The 14,331-nt window shown below is 44.2% G+C and overlaps 1 protein-coding gene across 13 annotated transcripts in view; it reads left to right on the top strand.

Annotated features, from left to right (window-relative positions):
• The window catches only part of Zfp827 (zinc finger protein 827), a 166,891-nt gene that overhangs the window by 65,597 nt on the left and 86,963 nt on the right, over positions 1 to 14,331 (top strand). The gene's annotated exons all lie outside the window — the stretch shown is intronic.

The raw sequence follows: 14,331 nt of genomic DNA, 5'->3' as shown, positions 1-14,331 counted from the left end.
TATATTAAAAACTATTTCCATTTTGCTCATTTCATGTGCAAGCCAACTGGGCCGTTTCTTGCATGGCTTATAATTAACCCGGTGGTAACTATAGCGTGAAAAAGGTGAATTTAAGGAATGGTCAGGTCGCTCGGCTTCCGTTTCTGTGTTATATGCATGAATTTGTTCGTTTTATCTACCTAGCTAGACACTAGCTTCAGTTCCTGTGTTAGCTTTGTGAGTATGTTCGCTTCTTTTTGTGCTGTACCTATTTAGATACGTCCTTCTTTTTCTGAATATTATTAGAAATGGTTAGAAGACATTACCAGCATTGGAGATGATCGAGACCGTGACTTTAATAATATTCACAGGATTTCTTCTAATTGGTTAAAATATCTTCTCTTAGGAGAGGATCCCATGGCTTCTGTGCATTTATACTACAGTCTTTTCAGACCATTAAAATATTTTCCTTGTCCTGGTGAGAAGCTGAGGTGACACTCAAAGTAAATACCAACGAAGTAGCCATGAGCAAGCATAAGAGTAGAGAACGACCTGATGGAGTGTGCCAGCAGTAACCTTCCCTAAGGTGAACGCAGTGCTCCACTAACATCTAGGTGTAATCTCAAATTGTTGGATATAGGAAAAAAATGTGCTGTAAATTAAAGCTAGTGTATTTTGGATTTTTGGTGTAAGTTTCTACCTGGTCCTCTACAACAGACAGAAAATTCAGTGTTTTTTTTTGGTGACAGGGTCTGACTTTCAGACCGTGAGAAAAAGCTATATTGGTAACCCTACCTGCCAAGTCATAGCTGCACTCAGTTCACTGACTCCTGAAGGTAATTTTTAGGAACTGTGTTTGAAATGCTAATATGAATCCAAAGCAGTTTTTCATTGGGAACTTGCTGTGCTTGGGGGAATGAAAGCAAGTCCTGTCTTAGCAGGACGCCTCTGTGATCTGTAATTTCATCTGCAATTCTGACGGTGTTCCTGGTTGACTAGTAGGTTGGAAGGTAAGAAATTAATAGTGATTTACTTGCAGTTAGCATATCAGAACAGTTGAAATTCCCCTCTCTGCCGTTTGGTGGGGTTAAGAATTCTTGTCTTTGATGTTAATTCAAAGCATTCTGGAATAGAGGGGAACATGATTTGTTAGCAATGAAGCTTGATAGAAGAACAAGAACTGTGATCTTATTGTAACTCCATTGCCCAGACTTTGCAGTGATGATGCAGTGGTGTGTCTTACTCTGATGAAGGTCTAGCAAGATCCCAAAGCTGGGAAGGGAAACAGTCATATTTGAGCCAATATAATTCAGTGTGTCACGTCTCCCTCCTGTGCCAGAATATCTCAGCAATGTAGTCATCCTTCTGTTGATGTTGTTCAGTCTCTTTGTTCTCCCAGAGGTAGTTCTCCCACACAGTCGCCTAGTTCCCATTCATTCCGGTGCCCTCCCCGATGCTGGATTCTGCCCAGTGATGCTGCCATTACAGAATTTACCGTGTAGCTGGAATAAGCTGCTGTAGAGAGCAGAGAAGGCTGGTAGCACACTGATAGAGGTGACAAGGAGAGCAGTGAGTGAGATTTCTGGACAGATGTTTCTTTAAGGAAAGCATGTTATCTTTATCCTTTGGTGTAATATGATTTAAGGGCTGAAATTGGAAATTATTTTCTAGATAATAATGACACCCTCCCCCCCCCCAAAATGCCACTGTGAGCATTTAATGAAATCTGTGTGCAATGAGGGCTCCTTTTAAGTTGTGTTAGTTGACTTTTACTGAGTGTGTGTGCAGTGGGGTTCAATGCTGAATGACAGCATGGTCCCGTTTCCAAAGGACAGCCATCATCCCTCATAATGGGGAAATAAACTTGCACAAAGACTGGTAGCTATTTTCTCTTTTTCATCTTGAAAAAAAAAAGTTCTATATAGATAAGACTTGGGTCAAGGACACAGGCATCAAGAATTCCTAAATTTTTATTCTCTCCAGTAGTGTTTTAGACTATATTCTTTGAGTGCATTAATACTTCTTTTTATTGCTTTTTGTTTTTGTTTTTATTTTTGTTTTCCAAGAGAGGGTTTCTCTGTGTAGCCATGGCTGTTTGGGAACATGGTTCTGTAGACCAGGCTGTCCTTGAACTCAGAGATCCATCTGCCTCTGCCTCCCGAATGCTGGGATTAAAGGCATGCACCACTACTGTCCAGCTAGTATTGTTTTCCTTAATTTCATGAGCAAGTGAAGTCACCCTAACAAAGTTGCAGTAAGACACATTTAAGGCTAGAGAATTTCCTAGTGGAATATTAGAGTAAGTTGCATCCCCTTAAGATGACTGTTATTCTTTATGGTTATCTAAATGTAGCCTCTGCCGATCCAGTGTAGGAAAAACCATCAATGAAATGCATTCAGGGAATGAAAGTCTGCAGTGCTCCACATATGTGGTCAGAGGAACACTGTTTTTTAAGTCCTAAGCAAGGTGAGTGGGTTAGAAACAAGTGTCTTGTCATTCCAAAGCCATGAGGTAAGAAGGGCTTCCCCCTCCTTTGGAGTGAAGTGGACATTAAGCCCTGTGGAGAGGAACATACCTGTAGTTCCTGTGGAGGAAGACTGAGGTACAACTGTGAGCTTTGAGTCCAGCCTGGACTGTGTGGGGATGCCCCGTCACAAAACAAAACAAAACAGTGACCGTCACCACTGGGTTAAGGCTCTTGCAAAAAGGATGCTAGGCAGAAATTTTAAGTTCTCTTTCTTCAAGATACCATTTTAACGATTTCAAGACTCGTGTCCTGAAAGATACTCAAGTAAGGGACTTATCTGAGCCTTCAGATTGCCTCACAGATGAGAGTAAGGATTCGTTTCCCAAAGCCTCGGTGCATAGCTAGCGCGGTGTTTACCTCCAGTTTTGTTCTAGGCAACCTTGTACACAGGTGTCCTCATGTCTTCCCAACTTGTACAATCCTATTTACAGTCTCTGTCATTTTCTGTAAAGTCCCCTGGTCAGAAAGAGCCTGTGTGACAACTCTAGACATCTCTTCTAGCTAGTTCAGTCAGGGACTGCTAGTGGATGCCTGAATTGTCAGAGAGCACTGAACCCTATAGAAGACCTCCCCCCATATATTCTAGCAATGATAATGTTTAATTTATGATTCTGCACAGCAAGAGATTAACAAATACAGAAGTTTTGTTATTTGTTGCTTTTTGAGACCAGGTCTCACTGTATAGCCCTGGCTGGCCTGGAACTCACTGTGTAGCCCAGGCTGGCCTGCAATTCACAGAAATCTGTCTCTCCCTCTGCCTCTAGAGTGCTGGCATTAAAGGCGTTCACTGCCCTACCTGGCTACAACAGTGTGTTATAATACAAGTTGTTCAAATCTATAAATAGTTTGTTGTGGAATTATTATTTACTATTTTGAGAACACGGTTGACTAGAGTAACTGACAATCTGGAGTATGAACCCTGGGATGAGAGAGGAAGTCGATAGTATTATAGTTAACAACGGTGCATGGGAGGTACTTTTTTGTGTGTTTGTTTCTGGTTTGACCTGAAGAATAGCTAAGGAAAAGGACTTTCTTTCTCTCTTTTCTGACTAATTTTCTTACGTGGGTTTTCAGTGAGTTAACAAGAAGAAACTAATCAATGATTTGGGCTGTATCTTGTTTCCATGTTTAACGTAGCTCATGTTCATTCTGTAAGGTTGAATAATTGGCCCAGGGCCCAGGCACATATCACACAAGATGTTCCTATGTGAAGAGACCTGCATAGGGTGGGTGCTTTCCAAGTGGACACTTAGTTTCCCGGGGGGGGGGTGGAGGACACACATGTGTTAGAACCAAGCTAAACCTTTCATGGCCTCTGGGTTGGGAGAATCTGAGTTTTCTCCTTTAATGTGGTTCAGATTCCCTTTCAAGCTGTTAATTAGGAAGGGGAGTGCCTGACAGCTGGACCTCGTAAATTGATCACCAAAAAGAAAGCAACTCACTATGAGGAAATAGCTGGATGCCTGTGACTATCTGTTATGTGACACATAGCAGTGGACACTTGTGTGTCTAGCGGTAAGGAGGGCCTGTTAGCAGATATGTCTGCTGTCTATCCTGTTACTCTGTCAAGCTGCTTGCTGGGAGGCAGCAGAATGTGCAGAAATGAGCCTTTGGGTAGACAGGACAAGGAAGGACAGAAATCAAGAAGATACAGCGTCATGCACAACACTCTAGATGTGTAGGAAGAGGTCTACTAACTTCATTTCAGCACTGATTGTAAATGTCTTTGAACTGGTTTCCCCTGCTTTCTGGTAGAGGCTCAGTGGAAGCCCCAGTTCTCAGAGCCACTCAGACATGGGAGACTCATATTCCGAGATCTGCTCTGGGTTTCGATAGTAAAGTCCCTGGAACCCTGCAGCTGAGGCCAGCAGCCTGTGTTTTGAGAAGCCTTCCAAGTGAGCCTGACCACCTTAGCCTAGTGTGCTGGGAAGTGGCCAGAGAAGTGAGAGAGTTTGGTTCATCTGAAAAGAATGCTTCAGGTTGGAGCTGATGGGGAGCAAAGCTCAGTTAAATGTCCACATTTCCTTTAGAAAAATAACCAGTTCTTCCACGGTGAGCCTTTAATTTATTATGAAATGACAGTGTCTAGAACCGTCATTTTCAAAGAAGGGCATCTCTGTGACAGATCAAGATCATGGTGCTCACGAGCCTCCCAGAATACTACTTACTTATCATCCATTGGTTACATTTCTGAGTTATTTCTGGACATGTTTTACAGAAAGTCTCCCTACACCACCTCAGAAGCATCAGACACCAGGTTGTAGACTTCTCTGTTCTGAAGAATTTCTTAAGAGAGATCAGAAATTTCAGGCAGAAAACTATTTTCTCTTCTATGGGCTACTTTTTCCTTTGGAAGGAGTGATTTTTTTTTTCTGTAAACTTTTTTTTTTTTTTTTTTTTGGTTCTTTTTTTTTCGGAGCTGGGACCGAACCCAGGGCCTTGCGCTTCCTAGGTAAGCGCTCTACCACTGAGCTAAATCCCCAGCCCCCTGTAAACTTTTACTTAGACTTTTTTGTCTTCCTGAGCTTTTCACGCATGAGCACATTGTATTTACATGTACACGCGTTAAACAGCATGCCTTTGGTCAGTCAACTCTCCTCCACTATAACAAATGAATGGCACAATCAGCTTGCAAAGGAAAAAGGTTTATTTTGGCTCAGAGTTGGAGGGCGGTTCTAGTCCATGAGTAATCAGCCTGATGGCTGGGGGGCCTGCGGGCTGGCCAGCAGCATGCTGCGGCAAGAGTGTTCCTGCAGAGCACAGTCAGAAGTAAAAGAGGGTCTGTCACCCTGGAGGGCACAGCCCCAGTGATCTGAAGCCTTCCCCTCGTTCCCACCCCACTCGGGGATCAGCCTTTAAGATGTGGGTGTTAGAATCACTTGTAAGATACAAGTTAGAACATCATACAGGGCACCAGTAATAATCTGTGAGGATGAAAATTATTCTTCATTTTACCATCACAAAATGGCTTCATCAGACTCACAAGTTGCTGAATTGAGTACTAGAGAAGATGTGAAACCTTTAAAACATATCTTAAAAAATATTTATTAATTTTTTTTTAAACAGTCTCCCTGCTTATAGCCCTGGCTGTCCTGGAATTCACTATGTGGACCAGGCTGGCCTTGAACTTATGTAGATCCACCTTCCTCTGTCTACTTAGTGCTGGGATTAGAGGTGTGTACCACCTCGCCCAGTCCTACAACATTTTAAATCTAATCTTACATAGTTACATAATTTTACATAGGGCTGGCGGGACGCTGAGGGGCCTGACTGCTGAGAAAGAGAGTTTTTGTTCCGTCCCAGGAAGCTGCAGGATGGAGAGAACCCACAGGTTGACCTCGGATACATACACATGCACCACGGCCGAGGCAGCCACACACGCACAAATAAGAAAATGTAAAAATACTGCTAAGTAATTTGGAGCTATTAATAGGAAGGTATTTCGTCTATTTGATTTATTCTTTCTGCTTTCCACATTCTCAAACTCACGCTGCTGATGTACTTGACGGTATGAAAACAACAGTGCCACAATCAGACTAAAACTGGAAACTACTTTTTATTTGCGTCTTTCCGAACACAGGCAAAGGTTAACTGACTGCGCATTGCACTGCAGATGCATAGACTTCCGGTTGAGCTTTAGAGAGGGGTCCAGATTTTTTTTAAAACACTATCTCAATAAAAGAAAGATTTTTATTGAGCCAGGTTTTCTCTCTGGAGACAGGCAAGATGCAGAAGGATCCCAAGGTTCTGGCCAGCCTGAGCTCCCTGAAGGCTGCGGACATGGCTGCTTCAGTGAGGTGTGAAGTCATGATTCTGAAGCACAGCAAGGCGTTCTGGTGCTCATCTGGTATCCAAGCACCGGGAAGGGGTGCAGACAAGTGGCTCTCCGAGGCTCAGTGACTGGCCAGCAGTCGCTGTCCCCACCTCCGTTGCCTCAGCCTAGGCAACCACTGACTAATCTGTGGTTAGTTTTAATAGATTTGCTCACTTGGGACTCTTTGCATGAACGAACTCACGGACTTTGTGGTTCTTTATGTCTGACTTCGCAGCATGTTTTCACGGTCCCTCAGTCATGTTGTAACGTGGATGATTCTTTTTGTTAAATAACGTGCTGCTTATTTTGGGAGTGGGGAGCACTGCAGTGCAGGTCAGGAGACAGCTTGTGGGAGTTGCTTCTTGAAACCAAGTGAGTCCGAGGATTGAACTCAAGTTGTCACCCTCGATGGCAGGGATCTGTTGGCCCATCCCGATGGCTCCTCAGTATCAATCCAGTGTTCTTTATCTTTTAGTGGAGAGGTGGTTTGTGTTCCAGTCATTGCTGCCATGAATGTCCCTGTTCCGGTTTCTGTATGGACTTATGGTTTAATCTTCTTGGGTATATCCCTAGGCACTGTGTACTTGCTGGGTTGACATTTTGAAGAACTGCTAAGAATTCTTTCCAGGGCAGCAACAGTATTCTGCATCCCTTGTAGTATATGAGCTTTCAGTTCCAACAGATCCTTCTGGAAACTCCTTACCATCCTTCTCTTGTCACAACCACCATGATGCTACGACCTAGCAATCTCACTGTGGTTTAGATTTGGGAATCCCTGTGAAGGGTGGCATTTCATGGAGGTCCACATGCTACTTAACATTTGAAAGTCTTTGAAGAAACATCTATTCTAGTTCTTTGTCTACTTTTTACATGGGTTACTTAAAAAAAATTGGCTCATTAAAGCTTCTCGTATTCTGGCCATAATCCATATCTCAGAGATGAAAGCTACATTATTTCTTTCTTATTTTGATTTGCAACACGGAAGTGCTACATTTGATAGAGTCGGGCTCAGGCTTTGTTCCTTTTGTTGCTTATGAGCACCATTATTTCTCTGTGACTCTAAAAGTTAAGTACACGCTGGTTTTTTTAATATTGAGAGGAAAACCCATTTTCATCATATTAGCAAAATGCCATTTAATTTAAGCCTCTGAGACCTACTTTTGAATTATGCTTATCCAGTTGACACCTCTCTCCCCTCCCTCTCTCTTCCCCCCTCTCCCCTCCCCCCTCTAATTTTTATTTTTTATTTTTTAAGTTTTTTGTATGATGACCAAGTACTTTTGTATGCCAGCTTTATAAATGATTTATAACGGATGCATCCAGGGGTGGGCTTATAACTAATGCCCAGACACTGCCTTGTCCACCTTTTCTTCATTCATTTAAATTAATGGATGAATAAATAAATTTTTATTCTCTTTACATCTTCATCACAGCCCCTCCCTCTTCTCCTCCCAATTCCATCCTCACAACCTCTTTCCCCCAATTACCCCTTCCCTTGTCTTCAGAGAAAGGAAAGACCTCCATGGCTACCATCCCATCGAGTCGAAGCAGGGCCATGTCCAGTTCATGACTCCACCTTCCTGTGTGTGTGTGTGTGTGTGTGTGTGTGTGTGTATACTCATAGTCCACAAACTGGTGGCTAATCTAAATAAGGAATTACACTTTTAATAGTAAAAAGGGAGCTACATGGAATGTCATATTTATATTTTATATAAATGAGGAACAAGTCACTTTAATAGGACAGAACCAGTGTGCTCCTATGCAAAGATGTGGTTTTTTGGACACTAGTGGTCTTGTTGAACTCAGTGGATGCATAGTGCCATCATCCTTCTGTCCCTTTAAGCAGGACTGAGTGAGAAGCCACTGTCTGCAGCCCTGGAAGGCTAGCCCCTCTCAGCTAAAAGGGGAGAGGCTGCACCCTGCTTGGACAGTCAATTTCATTCAGCCTCTGGCCAGAAAAGCCCTTCTGTTATTTTATAATTCTGCATGCGCCTTACAAACCCATAGACTCCTGTACCTGAATGGCTGCTGCTGCCTGTTGCACCCCACCCTGAATGAAGAGCTCTGCAAGCTCAAGCCCCAGGGCCTGTATCGCTCATCCCTTTCCCCCTTGTAGCCCTTTCCCTCCAGCCACCCTTTATGCTTTCTTAAGCAGCTTCCTCCTGCCTCCCACACTGAAGCCTGGATTCAGAAAGTCCAGACTCAAAAGGGCTCTTGTTTTATTATCATTTCCCTCTTGCATAGCTGCATATGTTAATAAAGTCACGGAAATTTGTATTGGCTGGCATTCCCAGAAGCCGGGCAAGCCCTTTACATGGAATTTCATAGGCTACGCCTTCACGCTGGATGCCTTTCTGTTTTGCCATCTCTGTACTGGGGCAGACTGCAGTCTGGATCCTGAAAGATGGGATAGAGTTTCACAGTAGAGGTGGGGGGCTGCTGGGTGGTTGGGTGGCGGCTCCAGATCCTCTTATGGGATAGTAAACGGAGTATTTATGACGTGTGCTTGTAGGATGAATGCCCGCTTGCATGCTGTTTTCTTTATGTTCCTAGGATATTTGACTACAGACATCATCTTATGGCCAACAAACTGTGTCATCAACAGTTTACACACAAGCCATAGGCAGACGCTATCTTACAGTGACAGCGCTAAGCAGACAGAGCTTAGTTATCTGAGGTCTCTGATTGTGGTGTTCGTCATACCTGAATACACTACAGGGGTTCTTTCTCAGAGGACATCCTGTGAGGTGCAGTGGGACCTGGGTCCAGTCCTATCCCACCCCAGTCTTCTCCCTACCTGTTACTACAGAAATCGGGGAGGTAGAGCAGAATCCTTATTTTCTCAATGAGACAAGACCATTCTCATTCTGCAGCAGTTTTTTCTCACCAGCACGTTAACCTTTCCCCTTTAGCTGATTCATGTCAAAGAAGGGTACAATCCGCATGTGTAATTAAACCTTGTGGATCCCATGCTCATCTGGGTGCTTGCTGGCATCACAGACCTACCAGAAAAGGGGAATTCTCATTGCCGAGGAGCCTGCCCTCTGCCAAGTGGCTGAGTCACCCCCAGCAGGGGTCCTCCTGGAGTCTGTGCAGGACCTTCTTTGCGCATGCTCACTCCGGAAGCTAGTACAGGCAGAGTCCAGAGGAGCTATAGCCTAAGATAGAAGAACCTTCACGAAGAGATGATTCTTGCTGTGGCTTTTTATGACAACAAATGATTTAACAGTGGTGTTTTCTCCTGGTCAAAGTGCGGGGACTATGGTGCTCCTTCTGAGGAGACCTTTGTCTTCCTTCGTAATAATTCTCTTATTAACCCCACCCCTGTGTATGTTTTCCCCACACAAATCGCCCAGGGTTTGAGCTGTGGGTTGATTTACTTCCTTGTTTCTAACAGCTGGAATCCGTACATTTCCTGGTTTTCTGTGGCTTGCTCTGTGTGTCCGCAGCCTATCTCTGCAGCTAGAGAAGCGAGGGAGGCCACAGAATACATGCTTGACCCGGCACCGTTTATTTCAGGTTTGAAGTCAGGTCACGGTGAGGGCCAGTGTTTAAAGCCTGAGTTAGGAACCCGTTTCCTTTCTTTCAACCCATGCTGTCAGATCCCGGTAAATTCAGACTTGGCCCGAACATATGCACACTCTTGGTTTGGCTTCCAGAAACTCTTGCTTTTGTGGGAGAGTGCATTCATGGGAAGGCCTTGCAGAGGCTTCCTATGAACCACGTGGAGGAGGCCAAAAGTAACTAACAGCCCCAGTAGTCAGAAGGGCAGAGGACCAGCGTTCAGCCCAAGGACTGAGAATGGAGAGAGAAGAGACGTTTGGCAGTGAAGTCACCACGATTTGGTCTGCACATTCAGACATGTGCAGGATGCCCCCCTTGGCCTACAAGGAGGGGTCTGTTTAATAACCAGTGCGCACTCCTCTAACTATCTTGTGCTGGGCACACTGGATTTTAAAAGCACAGTTCTCGGTTGGGTTCTGGGTTTGCCCGTTTGCAGGCTGCTGGTTATTGCTTTCTAAAAGCCTTGCTCCTTCCAGAAAGCTCTTCCTGCCTGACTTTGTGTTTTCTGGGCATTCCCAGACCTTGTGTTGATTCTGTGAGCAACCGGTGTTTGATGTTAGGCCTAGATGGCCCCCTCCTGAATCAGGATAGCTGTTCCCACCCTTCAGCCCCAGCACCAGGGAGAACACAGAGAGGACACAGGAACCAGAGAAAAAGGAAATGAAAATGAGTCACTTGTAAGGTTTGATTTAAAAAACATTTGGAGAGATTGTTGAAACAGAGCCAGAATTCATTACGAGACTGTCCATACATTCCACAGGGAACTAAGCCCTGGGGTGCCTCTGGGGCCCTACAAGTGCTGTTGGACTTCGGCAGAGTAGGCAAAGGTTTCTTGGGGTTCAGTGAAACGCACTCTTTAAGCTCCTAGGCTTATCATTGTTTCCCCGTTTCTTTTCATGGATTCTTTCATGGTCGGGCCCCTTTATCTTCTGGGCCTGCTGTGACTCAGGACCCCGGTGGACTCCCAGTGAAGCTGCAGATAATAGCAAAACCCTATTGTCTGTCACAATCTGTACATATCTACGATCAATTAAAATTGCACATTGGGCTCAGAGAGAGATTAAGGACAATGACTAATGATAAAATGGAACAATTGAAGCAACACACTGTTACGAAGGTTGTGTTGTGGTCTATATATCTCTCATGGCCCTCTCCCTCATGAGTCTCTACTTCTCTCAGAATACCATGTGCTTTGGGATTAGTCTTCCTCTTGACCACAATAACTTAAACTTTGGAAAGCGAACCCTGGAAAGCAAAACCATGGATAAAAGGGACAGTAAGTGTATAGCATGCATTCATTCATTCATTCATTCATTCATTCATTCATTCAACCAGCTATTTAGAGAGTCCGTTCTATTTTCCAAATCTAGTTGTGGACATTAAAGGCACAAAGTGAGTGTGAGCAGGGTGATTTCCCACTGTCATTCTTGTCCTGTCTCCTCTGCTGTTTGTCTACCCATCCCCCTTTTGTTCTAGTCCCTGTGGGCACAGCATGCACTATGAACTACCCCAGGATCCTGGGTCGTAGTTCACAGCTAACCGATCTGTTGGGCCACTGAGGCTTCGCAGCAGGGGGATGCACATGGCAGGCTTTGTTACTATTTATATTAACAGTGTTAGCATATTTTTACATGTTAGTAGTGTATGTAATTACTCCACTATGAATTGGAAGTTTTTTTTTTAATATTTTTTATTTACATTTCAAATGTTATTCTCTTTCCTTGTTCCTTGTACATAAACCCCCTATCCCTTTCCCCTCCCCTTTTTCTATAAGGGTGTTCCCCCTCCCTAACCACCCTTCCCTCCCCAACAATTACCCCTTCCTGATCCCTTGATATTCTTCTGCCCTGGGGGTCCAGCCTTGGCAGGACCAAGGGCCTCTCCTCCCATTGGTGCCTAGCAAGGCCGTCCTCTGCTACATATGCAGCTTGAGCCATTGGGTAGTGGTTTAGTCCCTGGGAGCTCTGGTTGGTTGGCATTGTTGTTCTTTTGGGGTTGCAAACCCCTTCAGCTCCTTCAAACCTTTCTCTAATTCCTCCAACAGGGGTCCTGTTCTCAGTTCAGTAGTTTGCTGCTAGCATTCACCTCTGTGTTTGTCAGGCTCTGGCAGAGGCTCTCAGGAGACATCTATAGCAGGCTCCTATCAGCATGCACTTCTTGGCTTCATCAGTAGTTTTGGTGGCTGTAGATATGTGGCTCAGGTGGGGCAGGCTCTGAATGGTCTTTCCTTCAGTCTCTGCTCCATACTTTTTCTCCATATCTCCTCCTATGGATATTTTTGTTCCCCCCTTTAAGAAGGAGTGAAGTATCCACTCTTTACCCTTCCTTCTTTGTGAGCTTCATGTGTTCTGTGGATTGTATCTTGGGTAATTCAAGCTTTTGGGCTAATATCCACTTATCAGTGAGTGCATACCATGTCAGGATGATATTTTCTAGCTCTATCCATTTGCCTTTGAATTTCATGAAGTCATTGTTTTTGATAGCTGAGTAGTACTCCATTGTGTAGATGTACCACATTTTCTGTATCCATTCCTCTGTTGAAGGGCATCTGGGTTCTTTCCAGTTCTGACTATTATAAATAAGGCTGCTATGAGCATAGTGGAGCATGTGTCCTTGTTGTATGTTAAGGCATCTTTTGGGTATATGCCCAGGAGTGATATAGCTGGGTCCTCAGGTAGTGGAATGTTCAACTTTCTGAGGAACCTCCAGACTGATTTCCAGAGTGGTTGTACCAGTTTTCAATCTGTAGTGGCTACTCCTGGTTGTCAACTTGACTATATCTGGAGTGAACGACAATCCAGAATTCGAAGGCTCACCTGTGATCCTGATCTTGAGGCTGGGAGATACAAGTTTCTGACCTGGATCTTGGTATGGAGATCTGGAGGCAAAGTGGCTATGAATCCCAGGAGCTTAAGGCAAAGGAGATCTCTGAGTTCAAGGTTACCTGGGACAAAGCAAGTCCCAGATTCAGGCTTGGTGGTATACACCTTTAATCTGGGACACACCTTCTGCTGGAGACTTACATAAGAACATTGGAAGAAGGAAGAGTCTCTCTTTCTTGCCTGCCTTCCTGCCTTGTGGGTCTGAACCACTGCTAGATCCTTGGACTTCCACTCACAGCTGCTGCTGACCATTGTTGGAGAGTTCAACTACAGACTGTAAGTCATCAACCAAGTCTCTTACTATATAGGGACCCATAAGTTCTGTGACTCTAGAGAACCCCCACTAAGACACAATCCCACCAACACTGGAGGAGTGTTCCTCTTTCTCCACATCTGCTGTCCAGCATCTGCTGTCACCTGAGTTTTTGATCTTAGCCATTCTCACTAAGGTGTGAGGTGGACTCTCAGGGTTGTTTTGGTTTGCATTTCCCTGATGACTAAGGATGTTGGAAGTTTTAAGACCATCGAGGAAAAGAATTTTAAGCTGATTTGCACATGCTAAACTTTGCTGAAAACTTCCAAGAAAAAGTAAGCTTTGTGGGCTGGAAATGCTTGCCTGTCAATCACCAGGACCTGAGTTTGATCCCCATGCTTAAGAAAAGAATTAATGTGGCAGAACCTGGGGTGCCACCTTTAATCTCAGCACCCAGGGACAGGTAGATCTGTGTGAGATCAAAGGTCAGCCTGGCCTCCACAGTAAGTTCTGGGCCAACCAGGGCTACACAGTAAGACCTTATCTCAGAACAGCAGCCCTTATATATGGTAGCACACACTTCTTGTAATTCTAACCCTGGAGAAGCAGAAACTAGCAGATCCCGAGGCTTGCTCACTAGCTTCTCAGCCAAAAGCTTCTGAAGGTGGTTTAGTGGCTGGTTTGTTTCTTTGTTTTCCTTTCATTGGAACAAGAGCCTTGCCTGGCCTCTGGTCTCCACCTCCAAGTGCACATGTGAGCAGGCTCACTCCTCCACACACATGTCCATGCACACACAAGTAGAAAGAAGAATTTGATGAAACTCCTAGTTACTGAAATAAAACCTCACCCAATCCTTTACCTCTTTGGATAAAAATTTTTGTCCTTTTCCTGACAATTTGTGTCAGACATCACAGAGGTAGCCTTGTTTTTTTGGTATTTTTTTTTAATTGCAGCCAGAATTCCTTAGAATCTTCAGGAATCATGTTTAAAATCTACATTCACATGTGAGCATAGGCATACACATACAATCACACCAATGTCCTGGACACACAAAGCCCCGTTAATCCCCAAAGAGGAGGATACATTACTAAGATTTATCAAATGGCAAAGGATAATGATTTTTAATAGCTTTAAGGTTAGGTTGGGTACATTTGGTAACACACATACACCCCTGCTGCATTTTCTTTTGCCTTTTTAATGGGAGGCAAGAAAAAGTACATTCTGGACATTGATGAAAAGTAGTTTAATATTTTTTAAATGAGATCATTTGGAGTGTTGCCAAACAGCCCATGTGCAGTGTAAATGCACCTC

The sequence above is a fragment of the Rattus norvegicus genome, chromosome 19 (assembly GCF_036323735.1).
Source record: "Rattus norvegicus strain BN/NHsdMcwi chromosome 19, GRCr8, whole genome shotgun sequence".
Classification (NCBI taxonomy): domain Eukaryota; kingdom Metazoa; phylum Chordata; class Mammalia; order Rodentia; family Muridae; genus Rattus; species Rattus norvegicus.
The sequence above is the reverse complement of the archived record's forward strand: the minus strand, read 5'-3'. Positions and strand labels throughout refer to the sequence as shown.